Here is a 12677-nt window from a genome sequence, read left to right as displayed (position 1 = left end):
TGTTACCACGGATTGAGCCCATAACTTTGTGCATAGGTAGGCACTCTGCCTACTATTGAGCTACATCCCTAGCCAAACAGTCCCTATCCCTCAATCCGCCTTGGCACTGAGGATTGAATTCCTATCTTCATGTCTGGTAGGCAGGAATTCTACCCCTGAGCTAGGTCCCCAGCGGTTGCACATAGCATTTTAAGATGATAATAATGATAGCAATACACCAGGAGCACACCAAACATTTTTAAGTTTTGCATAATTTTTGGAACATTTACATAAAAATATACATATCACACATCATTGCAAAATACTATTCGTTCATTTAACCAGAGTTATAAATCAGTTAAAGTGATGATTTAAAAGATTTTAAAACACATGAAATAACACACAACCTTAATTTTTATTTATTTATATATATATATGACAGTGGAATGCATTATAATTCTTATTACACATATATAGCACAATTTTTCATATCTCTGGTTGCATACAAAGTATATTCATACCAATTCATGTCTTTATACCTGTACTTTGGATAATAATGATCATCACATTCCACCATCATTAATAACCCCATGCCCCCTCCCTTCCCCTCCCACCCCTCTGCCCTATCTAGAGTTTATCTATTCCCCCATGCTCCCTCTCCCTATGCCACTATGAATCAGCCTCTTTATATCACAGAAAATATTTGGCATTTGGTTTTTTGGGATTGGCTAACTTCACTTAGCATTATCTTCTCTAACTCCATCCATTTACCTGAAAATGCCACAATATTACTCTTTTAATGCTGAGTAATATTCCATTGTGTATATATGCCACATTTTTAAAATCCATTCATCTACTGAAGGGCATCTAGGTTGGTTCCATGGTTTAGCTATTGTGAATTGTGGTACTATAAACATTGATGTGGCTGTGTCCCTGTAGTATGCTGTTTTTAAGTCCTTTGGGTATAGACTGAGGAGAGGGACATCTGGGTCAAATGGTGGTTCCATTCCCAATTTTCCAAGAAATCTCCATACTGTTTTCCATATTGGCTGCACCAATTTGCAGTCCCACCAGCAATGTATGAGTGTACCTTTTTCTCCACATCCTCGCTAGCACTTATTGTTTGTCTTCTTAATAGCTGCCTTTCTGACTGGAGTGAGATGAAATCTTAGAGTGGTTTTGATTTGAATTTCTCTAATTGCTAGTGATGATGAACATTTTTTCATATATTTGTTGATTGTGTATCATATTCTGAGAAGTGTCTGTTCAGTTCCTTGGCCCATTTATTAGTTGGGTTATTTGCTTTTTTGGTGCTTAGCAAAACCTTAACTCTTATAAGACTCAGTTTTCCTAAGTAATACAAATCCTAATTAAAACGGCAGAAAACAAAATAAATTATCTTGACAAAATGCTAAATCTGTGTTTCTTAGGCCAGTTTTGGTAAATTTTGCCAATAGCAAGTCAATATTTTAAGAATCTTATTGCTTTAAACATAGAGAATAAGATTATGATTTTAGAGCAGTCGTTTTAAATTTTAAAATTTATTTTAAATTAAATATAAAATTTTAGAAAATATTTTTTTAATGTAGCCAATTTTATCACATGCAAATTTCCTTTTATAAGATTTATCCTTCATAAACCTTCTATGACTCGTTCAAATCCTCTGAGACATGTATTAAGCTTTAGTTTTGTCCTGTATTTCATTCTTTGGAAAGTTTCATTCATTTGGAAAATTTTTGTCATTCTACTTTATGATGAAAATTTTATTTTGCCATATAAAATACTTTTCTCATACAAAATAAACCATCAACAACAACAACAAAAACAAACCCACAAACAACAATCAAAACCAAAAACCCTTCTCTTTTAAAGTTTCTTATCCAAAATATATTTTTGTACTTATAACCCTCTTTATACCTCTCTGTTTTCTGCTTCCTGGGTTTTTTCTACCTTGAGTCCTTCCTCAAATTTACATTTTTAAACAATCCTTAAGAAAACTTTTAAATTCAGGCAAAATAATTTTTTTCAATGAAAGAATGTATTTTGTTTCTTTTTTGTAGTTTTTCTCATCAAAAACACACCTTAATTTCTTTTCTATAGAATTTAGCAAGTCAAGAGTCCTTGAATTGATATTTCCCAACTGATGTTTCAATATTTTGATTTACTTAACAACAACTCTATTTTGTATCTATTATTTAATGTAACTTTGGAATTTTGACTTACATGGAAGGTTTATTTATAAACATTTACCCAACTTGTAGTCACCTTCTTTATTTTAGACAATTATGCCTAGATGATTTATAAAAACTGAGGGAGTAGAAAAGTGTTTGATTTGTTTGTTAAAGAAAAACCCCAGAAGTCAAATTGCAATAAATACTTGTTACAGAAAGGGATGGAAACTAACAGAAATATAATCCTGCCTAGCAGTCAAATGAATGTTAATACTGAAATTACATTTAATGTGTATGTATGTTTGGATGGACCTATGTATTTCACGGTGCTGGAGACTGAATCAAGTGCCTCCATATGCTAGGCAGGCACTCTACCACCAAACTGAATCCCCAGCCCAGACATCTATTCTGTTTTAACAATAAGTTTATAATATAGAGTAATATTAATATAAATTTGCCAATTTATAAACAGTTTAATACAAGTTATTTTTATAAAATGGTACAAGTAAAGTTCATCTCTTCATATGGCTAAATGTTAAAGTTTATATTTGCAGTCTTTAAAAGGCTGTGAACCAAATTTTTCAGGCAAAGGAGCTCCTATAGCAGCTTGACTTTTTTTTTTTTTTTTTAAGGCCTCTGTTACCTGCTTTCTCCTTTTCTCAGTCTTAAAAGATTGAAAGAGTTGATTCTTAGATGTTTACATGTTAGCAAGAACTGGCTGAAATAAAAAAAAATCTAAGCAAACTTAAATAAGAAAATTATCTTCATCTAAGCAAGAAAAAAGTCAATAGGCAGAGAAAAGAAGAAATAGAAAGCTAAAAACAGAAACAAAAACTTTGAATGTTAACCCTGTAATTACAGTTTAAGAATTGTTAAATGTGCTCACAAGAACATTTTAAGTTAGGCATGTAGACCAACAAAAAATGTTAAACCAGGTCCACACAACCAAAAGTAAATTCAGGAGAAAAAGACCACAGGATGTAACCATGAGATCAATTATTCTAAAGAATGCAGGGAAATCCCTGACAAACAAGAATGGAGGGGCTACAGGAACCCCCTCGGAGGCCATCCCTGGGAATTCTGGGAGCAGTTTATTTTGACATGTTGGAATTAAATTTTGCCCATTCTTGCTGGCAGAAGTTTACCTTGACAGACTTGAACTAAATTCCTGAAAAAAGCTGCTTCCAGAACCCAAAGGAAGCAAAAAGTACCTTTACCTAAACTGTCACTCAGAAAAATGAGGTTAGACTAAGGGGAGAAGCTAAAGGTGCCTAAAGTAGATCTGCCTTTAACCATAATGAAGAAATCCTTGCAAAACCCCCCAAATGCAGTCAGCAGGGAGCCTCTACCAAAGACAAGGGGGCTCAACCTCCGAGGAGACTCTCCAGGGCAGAAAAGGTGAGCCATGGAGATGGAGAGCACAAAGGACCCAGGTCAGTTCCGTACTTGGTTCCGGGAGTTGCCAGTTTCCTTCGAAGGTTAGATTTGCTTCAGGTCCCATCATCTGGGTTGCCAGATACAAAAATATAAATGAAAGAAAAAAATGATCAGAGATTCTTCAAAGGATAACAAGAGGCTAGGTATTTCTTTGGGAATAGCATTGTGATGGGAATTGCAGGTATTGCAAGGGAAATATGTATGTGAGAATAAACCAGGGGCACTTTGAAAGAGATTGAAGCCAGGGCCAAGTTTAAAAGACAGAAATGCGGAGGATTACATCAGACATTTGGAAACCATAATCCTCAGTCACAATGATTAATGACAAGAGTGGCATCAGTCCAAGGTTGGACAGACAGTGCTGGGCGGAAGTCCTTGTAGAAGTAGAAGGTTTAGGTGGCCTTTGTGCAAGCTTGTGGCTCTGGCGGAATCCTTTGTGGTAGTTACTATCAGGTGATCCTGTGGAAAAGCCCTACCTTCCTAACCTGCTGGCTTTATTTGCTTTCTTCCCCTTTGTTTGAGTTGACACAAGTTAACTCCATTTTGATTCTGACAACTGTCACATTTCTTCTACAGGGTCTAGGACCAAGGAAAAGGAGAGAGGAAAAGAAATTAGCAGTGTTGAAAATGTCACTGACTGTGGGTTAGTGCTTTTGGACTTTTAGTCATTTGACTTTCCTTTTGCATTTTATTTATTTTTTTTACCCAGGGTCATCAAACTCTGAGTTTGGTTTTAAAATTGGATGAATCATTCCATTGTCCTTGAGAACTGCGTTAGGGACAGAAAGTATTTGTCTTCATTTTGCTAGGGAGAAACAGATAAACAGAGAGGCTAAGTAATTGGTGCAAGGTCCCAAAGCCAGAAATTGTATTGATGTTGAGGATACTGGCCTTTAGACATTGCTGTATCCTCAGGCTATTGCATGCAGGTTATATAAAACGATGGACAAAAAGGTAGCTTTATGAATGTGGAAGAAATTGGGTAAAACCATGCACCAGTTGATCACCTACTATGTACTAAGTACTATGTGAAGCATTTTACAGTAGTAGTTTGTCAAATTCTCACAACTACCATATGAATCAACATATGAATTATATTGGTATTATAGTCTCAATTTAGGGTTAGGGTTAGAACTAAGAACCAGTGATTGAACTGAACTGGTATTCCTGATTCCAAAATTTGTATTGTTGTTCTTATGCCAGGCAGCTCCTGGCTATTTGTCTTCTGCTTTTATTTCATAAGGAACGTGAAGACCAGTGACTTCCCTTAGTTGACTCTGTCTCCAGACTGCTGCCAGCTCCGGAGTCCCAGAGCCTCTTTTGTGGCAATGGGATTCTCCCGTTTCTATTTGGTGCTCATACTTCCTGCTCTCTTTCTCCTTCTCTCCCTCAAACCTTAGAACTGAAGGGAACTTAGTGATGTTTTCCAGGGATCACAAACTCTGAAAACACCCAAGTCCTTAGACAGTGGTTATTTGCTACATACGTAATGCAGTTCGTGTCTGTAGGTATTTATTGACCCTTTTCTCAGACCAGTATAATGTTAGATTTTTTTCTTCAACTTTGGAACCTGACAAGCCTAGCACTGTTCTAGAACATGACTCAGTACAAATGACAAGGAATTTGTCATCATCATCATCATCATCATCACCAACAACAACAAAATAGCAAACACAGTGGTTAATACATACTTTATTTACTCTTCAGAAATTTTTCACATTTCACAGATGAAGAGACCAGGACTCAAAGAAATTATTTAATTGTATAGAGTGACACATGTAGTAAGAGGAGAAGCTGAGATTTGAACCCAGGCAGGCTGAGGGCAAGCCTCACCTTTTATAAATTTATCTTCTTGTATCAGCCAGTGCTTGTTGGATAACAAACCATTCCAAAACCGAGACTTAAGACTCTAGTCACTTTATTTGGCTCATGATTTTAAGTGCCAGCTGAGAGGTGATATCAGCTGGTCTCTACTGTGCCCTCATATCTGGTGGTGGGAAACTGGATGATGCAGGAAGGCTCCTTACATGTCTGCAGGCTGGTCATTCACCAGGGCACCCTGGTTCTCCGCTCCCAGCATCTACAGCAGGTGGTCCAGGCTTGTTCACCTCAGGATCCCAGGGTTCTAAGCACAGCAGGACAGGAAGCCCCAAGGCACTCTCATTCTCCAGCCTCTGCCTCATTCCTCCTCCCTGCTGACCAGTGGCCTCTTGACCAAAGCAAGTCACATGACTAACAAGGTTCATGGATGGAGGATGAGACTCCCTCTGCCAATGGTAGGAGAGGTATTTGTAACTAATTTTGCAGTCCACAAATTTATGTTCTTCAAGGTCATTTGATCTAGTGAGGAACAGAGATATGCAAATTGAAAAATGATGTGACAGTTTGAAAACGGCTTATAATTATAAAGGCTGCCTATTTCACTGACCTCCAAAGGACTCTAGGAAGCACAGAGCATGGGATTTTCATGGGAAAGGAGCTGGCACAGGCCCCGGGGCTGCCTGAGTACTGGGCAGCTTCAGCAGGCATCTCTCATGGCTGTGTTAACCTTACCCTCCAAACTATTTTTTTTTTTTTGAGTAAGATTTTGCTTCACCTCTGCATCATTGCCCCAAACTCTGCCCCCAAGGACTCTGGCACAGCTAGACACCCAACAGGGCATCTGTTCCAGGAAACACAAAATTAACTTTATGGCCAGAAAATAGCAAGCATGGCTTCATGTGGTTTCTCTCTACTTGGGGTCTTTAACAGCCTCATACCTAGCACAGATTATTTTGTTCCCTTTGGAGAAATGTCTTTTACATAGTTATTTCTTCATAAATTTATTATTCCAGCTCTTAAGGGTGTGTCTTAGATGCTTCTGGAGGTGGGCAAGTGCGGGTGGGCAGCTGGATTCATGGGGAGCTGCCTGGGGCTTCAGGCTATGGGCCCTGGACTGCCCTCCAGTGTGCCTCAGGTCCCCATGGCCCCAAATCACCTCCCTTCCACTGCAAATGGAGGAAGACAGGCATAGTTAAGTGTGGACACTGAACAAGACTCGGTTCCCTTCTTGGCTCAATAGTTAAGTATTTTTGTGTTTTGTTTTCCTGATCAGCACAAGGAGCATAATACTAGTAACAAGTCATAGCGTGCTTGTGAGGACTAAATGAGTTACTGTGTCTAAAGTACTTAGACCAGTACCAGGCAGTGAGGTTAATAAATGTAGCTGTCATTATTATCAACACACACTTATTAGTATTAGTATTGTTACTCAGCAATGATTCCAACACCTAGTAGCATGCCAGCATTATCTCAGAGAACTTATTAAGAATATAGATCTTAGTGTCATACTCCTGGAGTTGACTCCAGAATGCCCGGGAATCCATGTTTAGAGGGGCGTGTGAGAATCACTGCTTACCCTTTAAAGCATGGCACATTTCCTTAAGTGCTCAAACCATGGGTTGAGAGATTCTATTATGAAAGCCATATATTTAAAAACATCTTTTTCTGCTCCTATAGACTGTGCTTGCAAAATACACTCACCCCTTTTCCAAGAGGAAAAATTCGGGACATTGTCTTGGCCCTCAAAGTGTTTAGTGTCTGTATCAGTCCTCTCTGCCTTAGGTCAATGAAGTACCTGAGGCAGCTGACTCTATAAAGAGGCTTATTGAGCTCACACTCAATGGAGATTCTAAGTCATGGTGCCTGAGTCAGTTCAAGGGTAACGTACACCCCCAGTGGCCTGAGAGCGTCCCTCTAGGCCCTACCTCTTAAAGGTCTATACCATCTTCCAGGATTGCCACCCTGGGGACCAAGTCTCCAGTCACAATGGGCACATGGAGGACATTCAAGCCACATGCACGTCATTAGCAGTCCTTTCTAGAAGGATGCCCTAAAGAGGAACATCTTTCCTAGGATGCCCTAGTGAGGAACTGATATTTCTTTTCTTTTTTTTTTTTTTAAGAGCACTGAATGGGTTTTTATTTTTTTCTATATTTTTTTATTAGTGCATTATGTTTGTACTTCATGATGAAATTTGTTGTATATTCATACAGGCACACAATATAACAATATAATTGGGTCAATATTGCTCCCCAGTAGTTTCCCTTTCTCTCCTCTCCTTCCTCCCTCTGGTCCTGATTTTATACTATATTGATCTCTCTTCAATCTTCATGAGATCTTTCCCCACCTTTATTTTCCTTTCCCTCTCTAGATTCTGATTATGGGAAAAAAAAACAGATGACCCTTGACTTTCTGAGTTTGTTTCACTTAACATAATGTTCTCAAAGGAAATGACTTTTCTAATTCCTGATAATAGTCTCCGTTACTGAGTGCTAAGAACTATGTGGGGAAGTTTACTTGGATTAATATTTTTAATCCTTTTAATAATCCAGTGATACTAGACTATGTTATGAAGAAACAGCAATTTTGTGAGGTGAATATCTTTGCTAAGGTTACCCAGCTAATTGATAATTAACCCAGCTACCTAGCTGTTATTTTAGGACTCAGCCTCCCAGGCCTGTGTGCTTAATTACCAATATTAACTGCCTTTTTTGGCAGAGGATGCTAGTTATTTTCTTACCTGTCCTCAATTAATATCCCCTAATAAAATAACTCTGGGATTTAGCTGGGTACTCTGCCATCCCAAATAAAGACAATTCCTAGTCCCCCTTTAGGTATGTGTCCATATGGTTAGGCTCTGGCTAATGGGATATGAGTGGAAGTGACATATATGAATTCTTGGTCATGCCCTTAAAGGAAAAGGGAATTCCCTTTTCTCCTTTAACTCTTGTTGGATGGAGGCCATTATGGTGTGCCATCTTGAAACTTAAAGGTGATTGTGATATCCTTGGACATGTGGAAGAAAATCACAGAAAGAACTTGAACCCCTGACTTGACAGGTACTGTGGACTGCTTATGCAAATGCAGATAACTAAATGAGAGAGAAATAAACTCTGAGACCACATTTTGGGACTTGACAGCAACTAAATGCGTATCATAACTAAAACAACTTTCTTTCAGCTCACTGTTTTAAAAGACTGTAGTCAGGAGTAGTCTGTGCTCAGACTACTGGATCTCAAGCAGTTTTGGGAAAGTACCTTTTATCCTTGGTGATCCAGCCTGATAGGTTCCAGGAGTTCTTACCTCAAGGAACCCCATTTGGCTGGGCCCATTTGTATATGTAATAGCTTATGGGCCATTTCAGGGAGGTGAATAAAATATAAACTATAAGAAGTTGCAATTCCATAGTTTGAATCTACTAACCAGGTTTCTGAGCATGTAGACCCCTAAACTTGTCCCTTTTTCTCTGGCCCCAAGGTGTAAAGGGACATTCAGGTGTTTTCACATAAACTATTTTTGGTCTTTGGTGCTGGTTACCAGCTTCCACTTATAATTTCCTGTTTCTATAGATAACAGATTCTGAGCTGTTATAAGAAATATATTTGAGATTGTTAAAAGGTCCTTTAAGTATTGTATATGGTCCATTGGTAATGTTTTTAATTAATACCCAGGTTTGGGCTGATTTTGCTTCTTGAGATTAAAAAGTACTGAGAACTGTAAATTGTGAGTATTTGAATAAAAGTATTATATGATTTGAATTTAATCAGTGAATAATAATAATCACAATGGCTAGCTATAAAAAGTACTAAGTACGTGCCAGTTGCATTTCAGATGTTTACATATATTATGTCATTTAATTCTCACTCTGACCCCACAAAGAGGTAATACTAAAATCCCATTTTCCAGATAAGAAATTGAAGCCTTTATGATTATGTTGAAAAGAGCCACAAGCTTCTGAGCTGTCTAATTTATTGAAGGCAGAAGACTCTGGAATAACATCAACGACAAATGCTATTTATAAAGTGCTTCCTATGCATGTATATATATAGAGCGATTTATGAAATAAATATTAGTACCATTTACAAATTAAAGAAATTGGGAAATAGAAAGTTCCCATAACTTGGCCATAGCCACATAGCTCAGAAGAACTGTATCCAGTGTTCAAGTTCAAGTCTGACTGCAAGTCCTGGACTCAATGAACTAGCTGTGCTATACTGATCTTTACCGTGGAGATGTTTCTGATTATCATATTCAGTTCTTAATGAGATATAGATAATATGGACTTTTTTGTGATGCAGTATGTGTTATAAAAACAAATCTTCAGTTCCATTGAAATTTGTTTTTATATCGTATCTTTTCATTGCTACTGTACAAAAGGTCATACTTAGCTAAATATGGGGAAATTTTATCTATGACCTAATTTGCTTAATAAATCCATTTAGTGTTCAGAGGATGAAAAACACTTATACAACCTAGCAAGAAGCAAGAATCCTCAAAAGGGATAAATTAGGAGAGTCATATTTGGAATTTTACAAATGTGATAAACACTTATTAGAAAAATGAAACTCAGACAGATGTGCCCTTAGACTAATTGGACAAAAATCCTTGAAAATCTCAGTGGTAGGCATAACTGGAAAAGACAGATGAAAAAATAAGAATATACAAAAGGGACTGCAACTAATGTTTTGTATACAAAATGCATTGCACTTGTTAAACACTGAGGAGCCATAGGGTCTAAATGCGGAAATGTCCTCAGATCAATTGATAAAAGTCCTTGAAAGATGCAGAAGAAAGAGAGACCTGAAAGAATATGAACTTTCTCAAAATGGGCTGGAACTGTCATTTCAGTTTTGACATACTTGTTTGATATTAAGAATTTTAGGCCAATGTATCATATGGGAATTGGCTTCAAGAGACTGTGTTGGCTCCCTTCTTCTCAATCTTTCAAATCTGTGCTCAAATTTCTTCCCATCCACGTTGACACTATCAGTGTTAAAAATACTCTTTATTCTTACAGAAGTAACCTTAGTAGCCTACAGGTGGCTTCCTCATCCCTTATCTATCTTCTGCATTGCGATTTTTAAAAACTGCAAGAGGGTTGGGTTCCTACTTTCTCTTAAACTCTTGTAGAGGGTTTCCATCACCTTCTTGATAAATTCTGCCTCCTTGGCTCAGCATAAAGAATCCTCTGTGATTTGATTCTTGCCCATTTTCCATCTTCTTATTCTTCTTTTTCCTGAAATTCAACTTCAGTCCAACGATGATGGACTGCTATGGACTACTACTATCAAGACAAAAATGCAGTAAATACTGACAGGAAACTTAAAATATGCCAAATCCTGGAAAAATTACAACAAATATATTGTAAATGCATCACTTGGCTCCCTGGGTTTACAAAGAGTAAGCTGAAACCTCAACAGTGAATGATTATCCTGACATAATGATCTATGTGCACTTTGTTTCATCCCCAAATATATTCTAATTTGAATGATAATCCAGATGATCATTTTATTTATAGGCTATAGTATAATCAGCTGTTGATAATCAGAGAATAAGGATCACCATCTTCCCAGCTTAAGATCACTCATGTCTTAAAGCCCTTCACCTTCACTTCTCTACCCAGCCAATTCTAAATTTATAGGATATTACTTCATTTCTGTTATGAAATTATTTATTCGAACTCATATGGCTTTAAATAATAAGGTCGCTTCATTGGTAGGCACAATAGGGAAACCCACACGTTTGGTTGATCAGTAATTTAGTGCTGTCATTGCAGATCTCTTCTCTCTCCTTTTTTTCTTATTTTTCATTCTGTCTTCTTACGCGTGAGCTTTGTCCCAAACTGTACCTCCCACCTGATGACAGAAGGCTGCAGCCACTCCAGGCTTTATGAGCACCTGTACCCCAGGCCACTCCAGCATCCCTAGCAAAGTTCTGAAGTCCACTTGGCATGGACTTACTTGGGTCACATGCCCTCCCTAATCCAGTCAATCTTTATCACACTTCCTGGGCTTCCCGGAGGTAAAGCAGAGAAAAAGAAAATAATAGATGCAGGTTGAGAACCAGTGAGTTTGCAGCCCACAGTAGAATCCTCATCTACTTTGCAGCTAAACCTGGCCACGTTATTGGAGCCTCAGACTTGAGACATATCGTGTGTGTTGGGGTGGGGGTGTTTATCCTAAAGAACTATTAATTTGCAGCTTTTTGGGTGAAGGAGAGGAGTTTGGGAGCCAATGTGATGAGTGAGTGAAGATAGCATTTGTTCTGTTCCTGAAGCCAAACAGATTTGAGTCTTGGACCTGGTTGTGAATCTCTTAATTGCCTTTGAAGTTTGGCCAAGGTAATTACAGGTGCTCCTCCACTCCTGATATCAGTATGTCCTGATAAGCCAGTTGTAAGTTGAAAACACTAAGTAGAAAATGCATCTAATATACCTAACCTATGAACACGATAGCTTGGCAATATAGCACACTGTAGGGTACCAGGAGGTGGTCTTCATAATTACGTGGCCGACTGGGAACTGTGCCTCACTGCTGCCCCCCAATATCCCAAATCACTAGCTCTGGAAAAGATCAAAATCCAAAATTTGAAGTATAGTTACTACTGAATGCGTTTTGCTTTTGTACTGTCATAAAGGAAAAAGGAAAAAAAAAGTCAAACTATCATAAGTTGGGGAACTTCTGTATTCTCTGATCCCCATTTCTCCTAATCTGTGACTTTGGGATGACTTTCCCAAGTAACTCCCCAATATGCACAGACTAAGTCTCAAGCTTGATGCTCTAATAACGTAATTGGATTTGGTTGCCAGGTGGACAGAGGTTCTGCTGACTACAGACTTACTGATTGTTGTTTTTGTTCTGTGGGAAAGAAATAAGATGATGGATATGAAGGGCCTAGTATAGTGCCTGGTGCAGAGTAAAGAATAAATGTAAGTTTCCCAAAGGAAAGAAAAAAGCACATAAGCAAACAAGGAAAAATGTAAGTTCCCTTTGTCTAGTCACTGACTTGACTCTGAGGTCACCAGCATAATGATTTTCCTCAGGTCACTCAGGCCATTGGTAGAGCTGTGGCAACTCCTTTGCCTCTTTACATAGTGGGGAAGGTACCTTGTGAAGTGGGAAAAATGATTCATTAATATTTCCCACCCCAACATTATCCGTTTACTTTTGCATCAGTAATAGATAAAAGACTGAGCTTCCCCCAAATCCTGCGGATGGGATCATTTCCCTCTTATCCAGAGAGGCTTCAGCCATTGAGTTTGGCCCAAAT

Source organism: Callospermophilus lateralis, chromosome 2, assembly GCF_048772815.1.
Source record: "Callospermophilus lateralis isolate mCalLat2 chromosome 2, mCalLat2.hap1, whole genome shotgun sequence".
In the NCBI taxonomy this organism is placed as follows: domain Eukaryota; kingdom Metazoa; phylum Chordata; class Mammalia; order Rodentia; family Sciuridae; genus Callospermophilus; species Callospermophilus lateralis.
Note: the sequence above shows the minus strand (reverse complement) of the source record.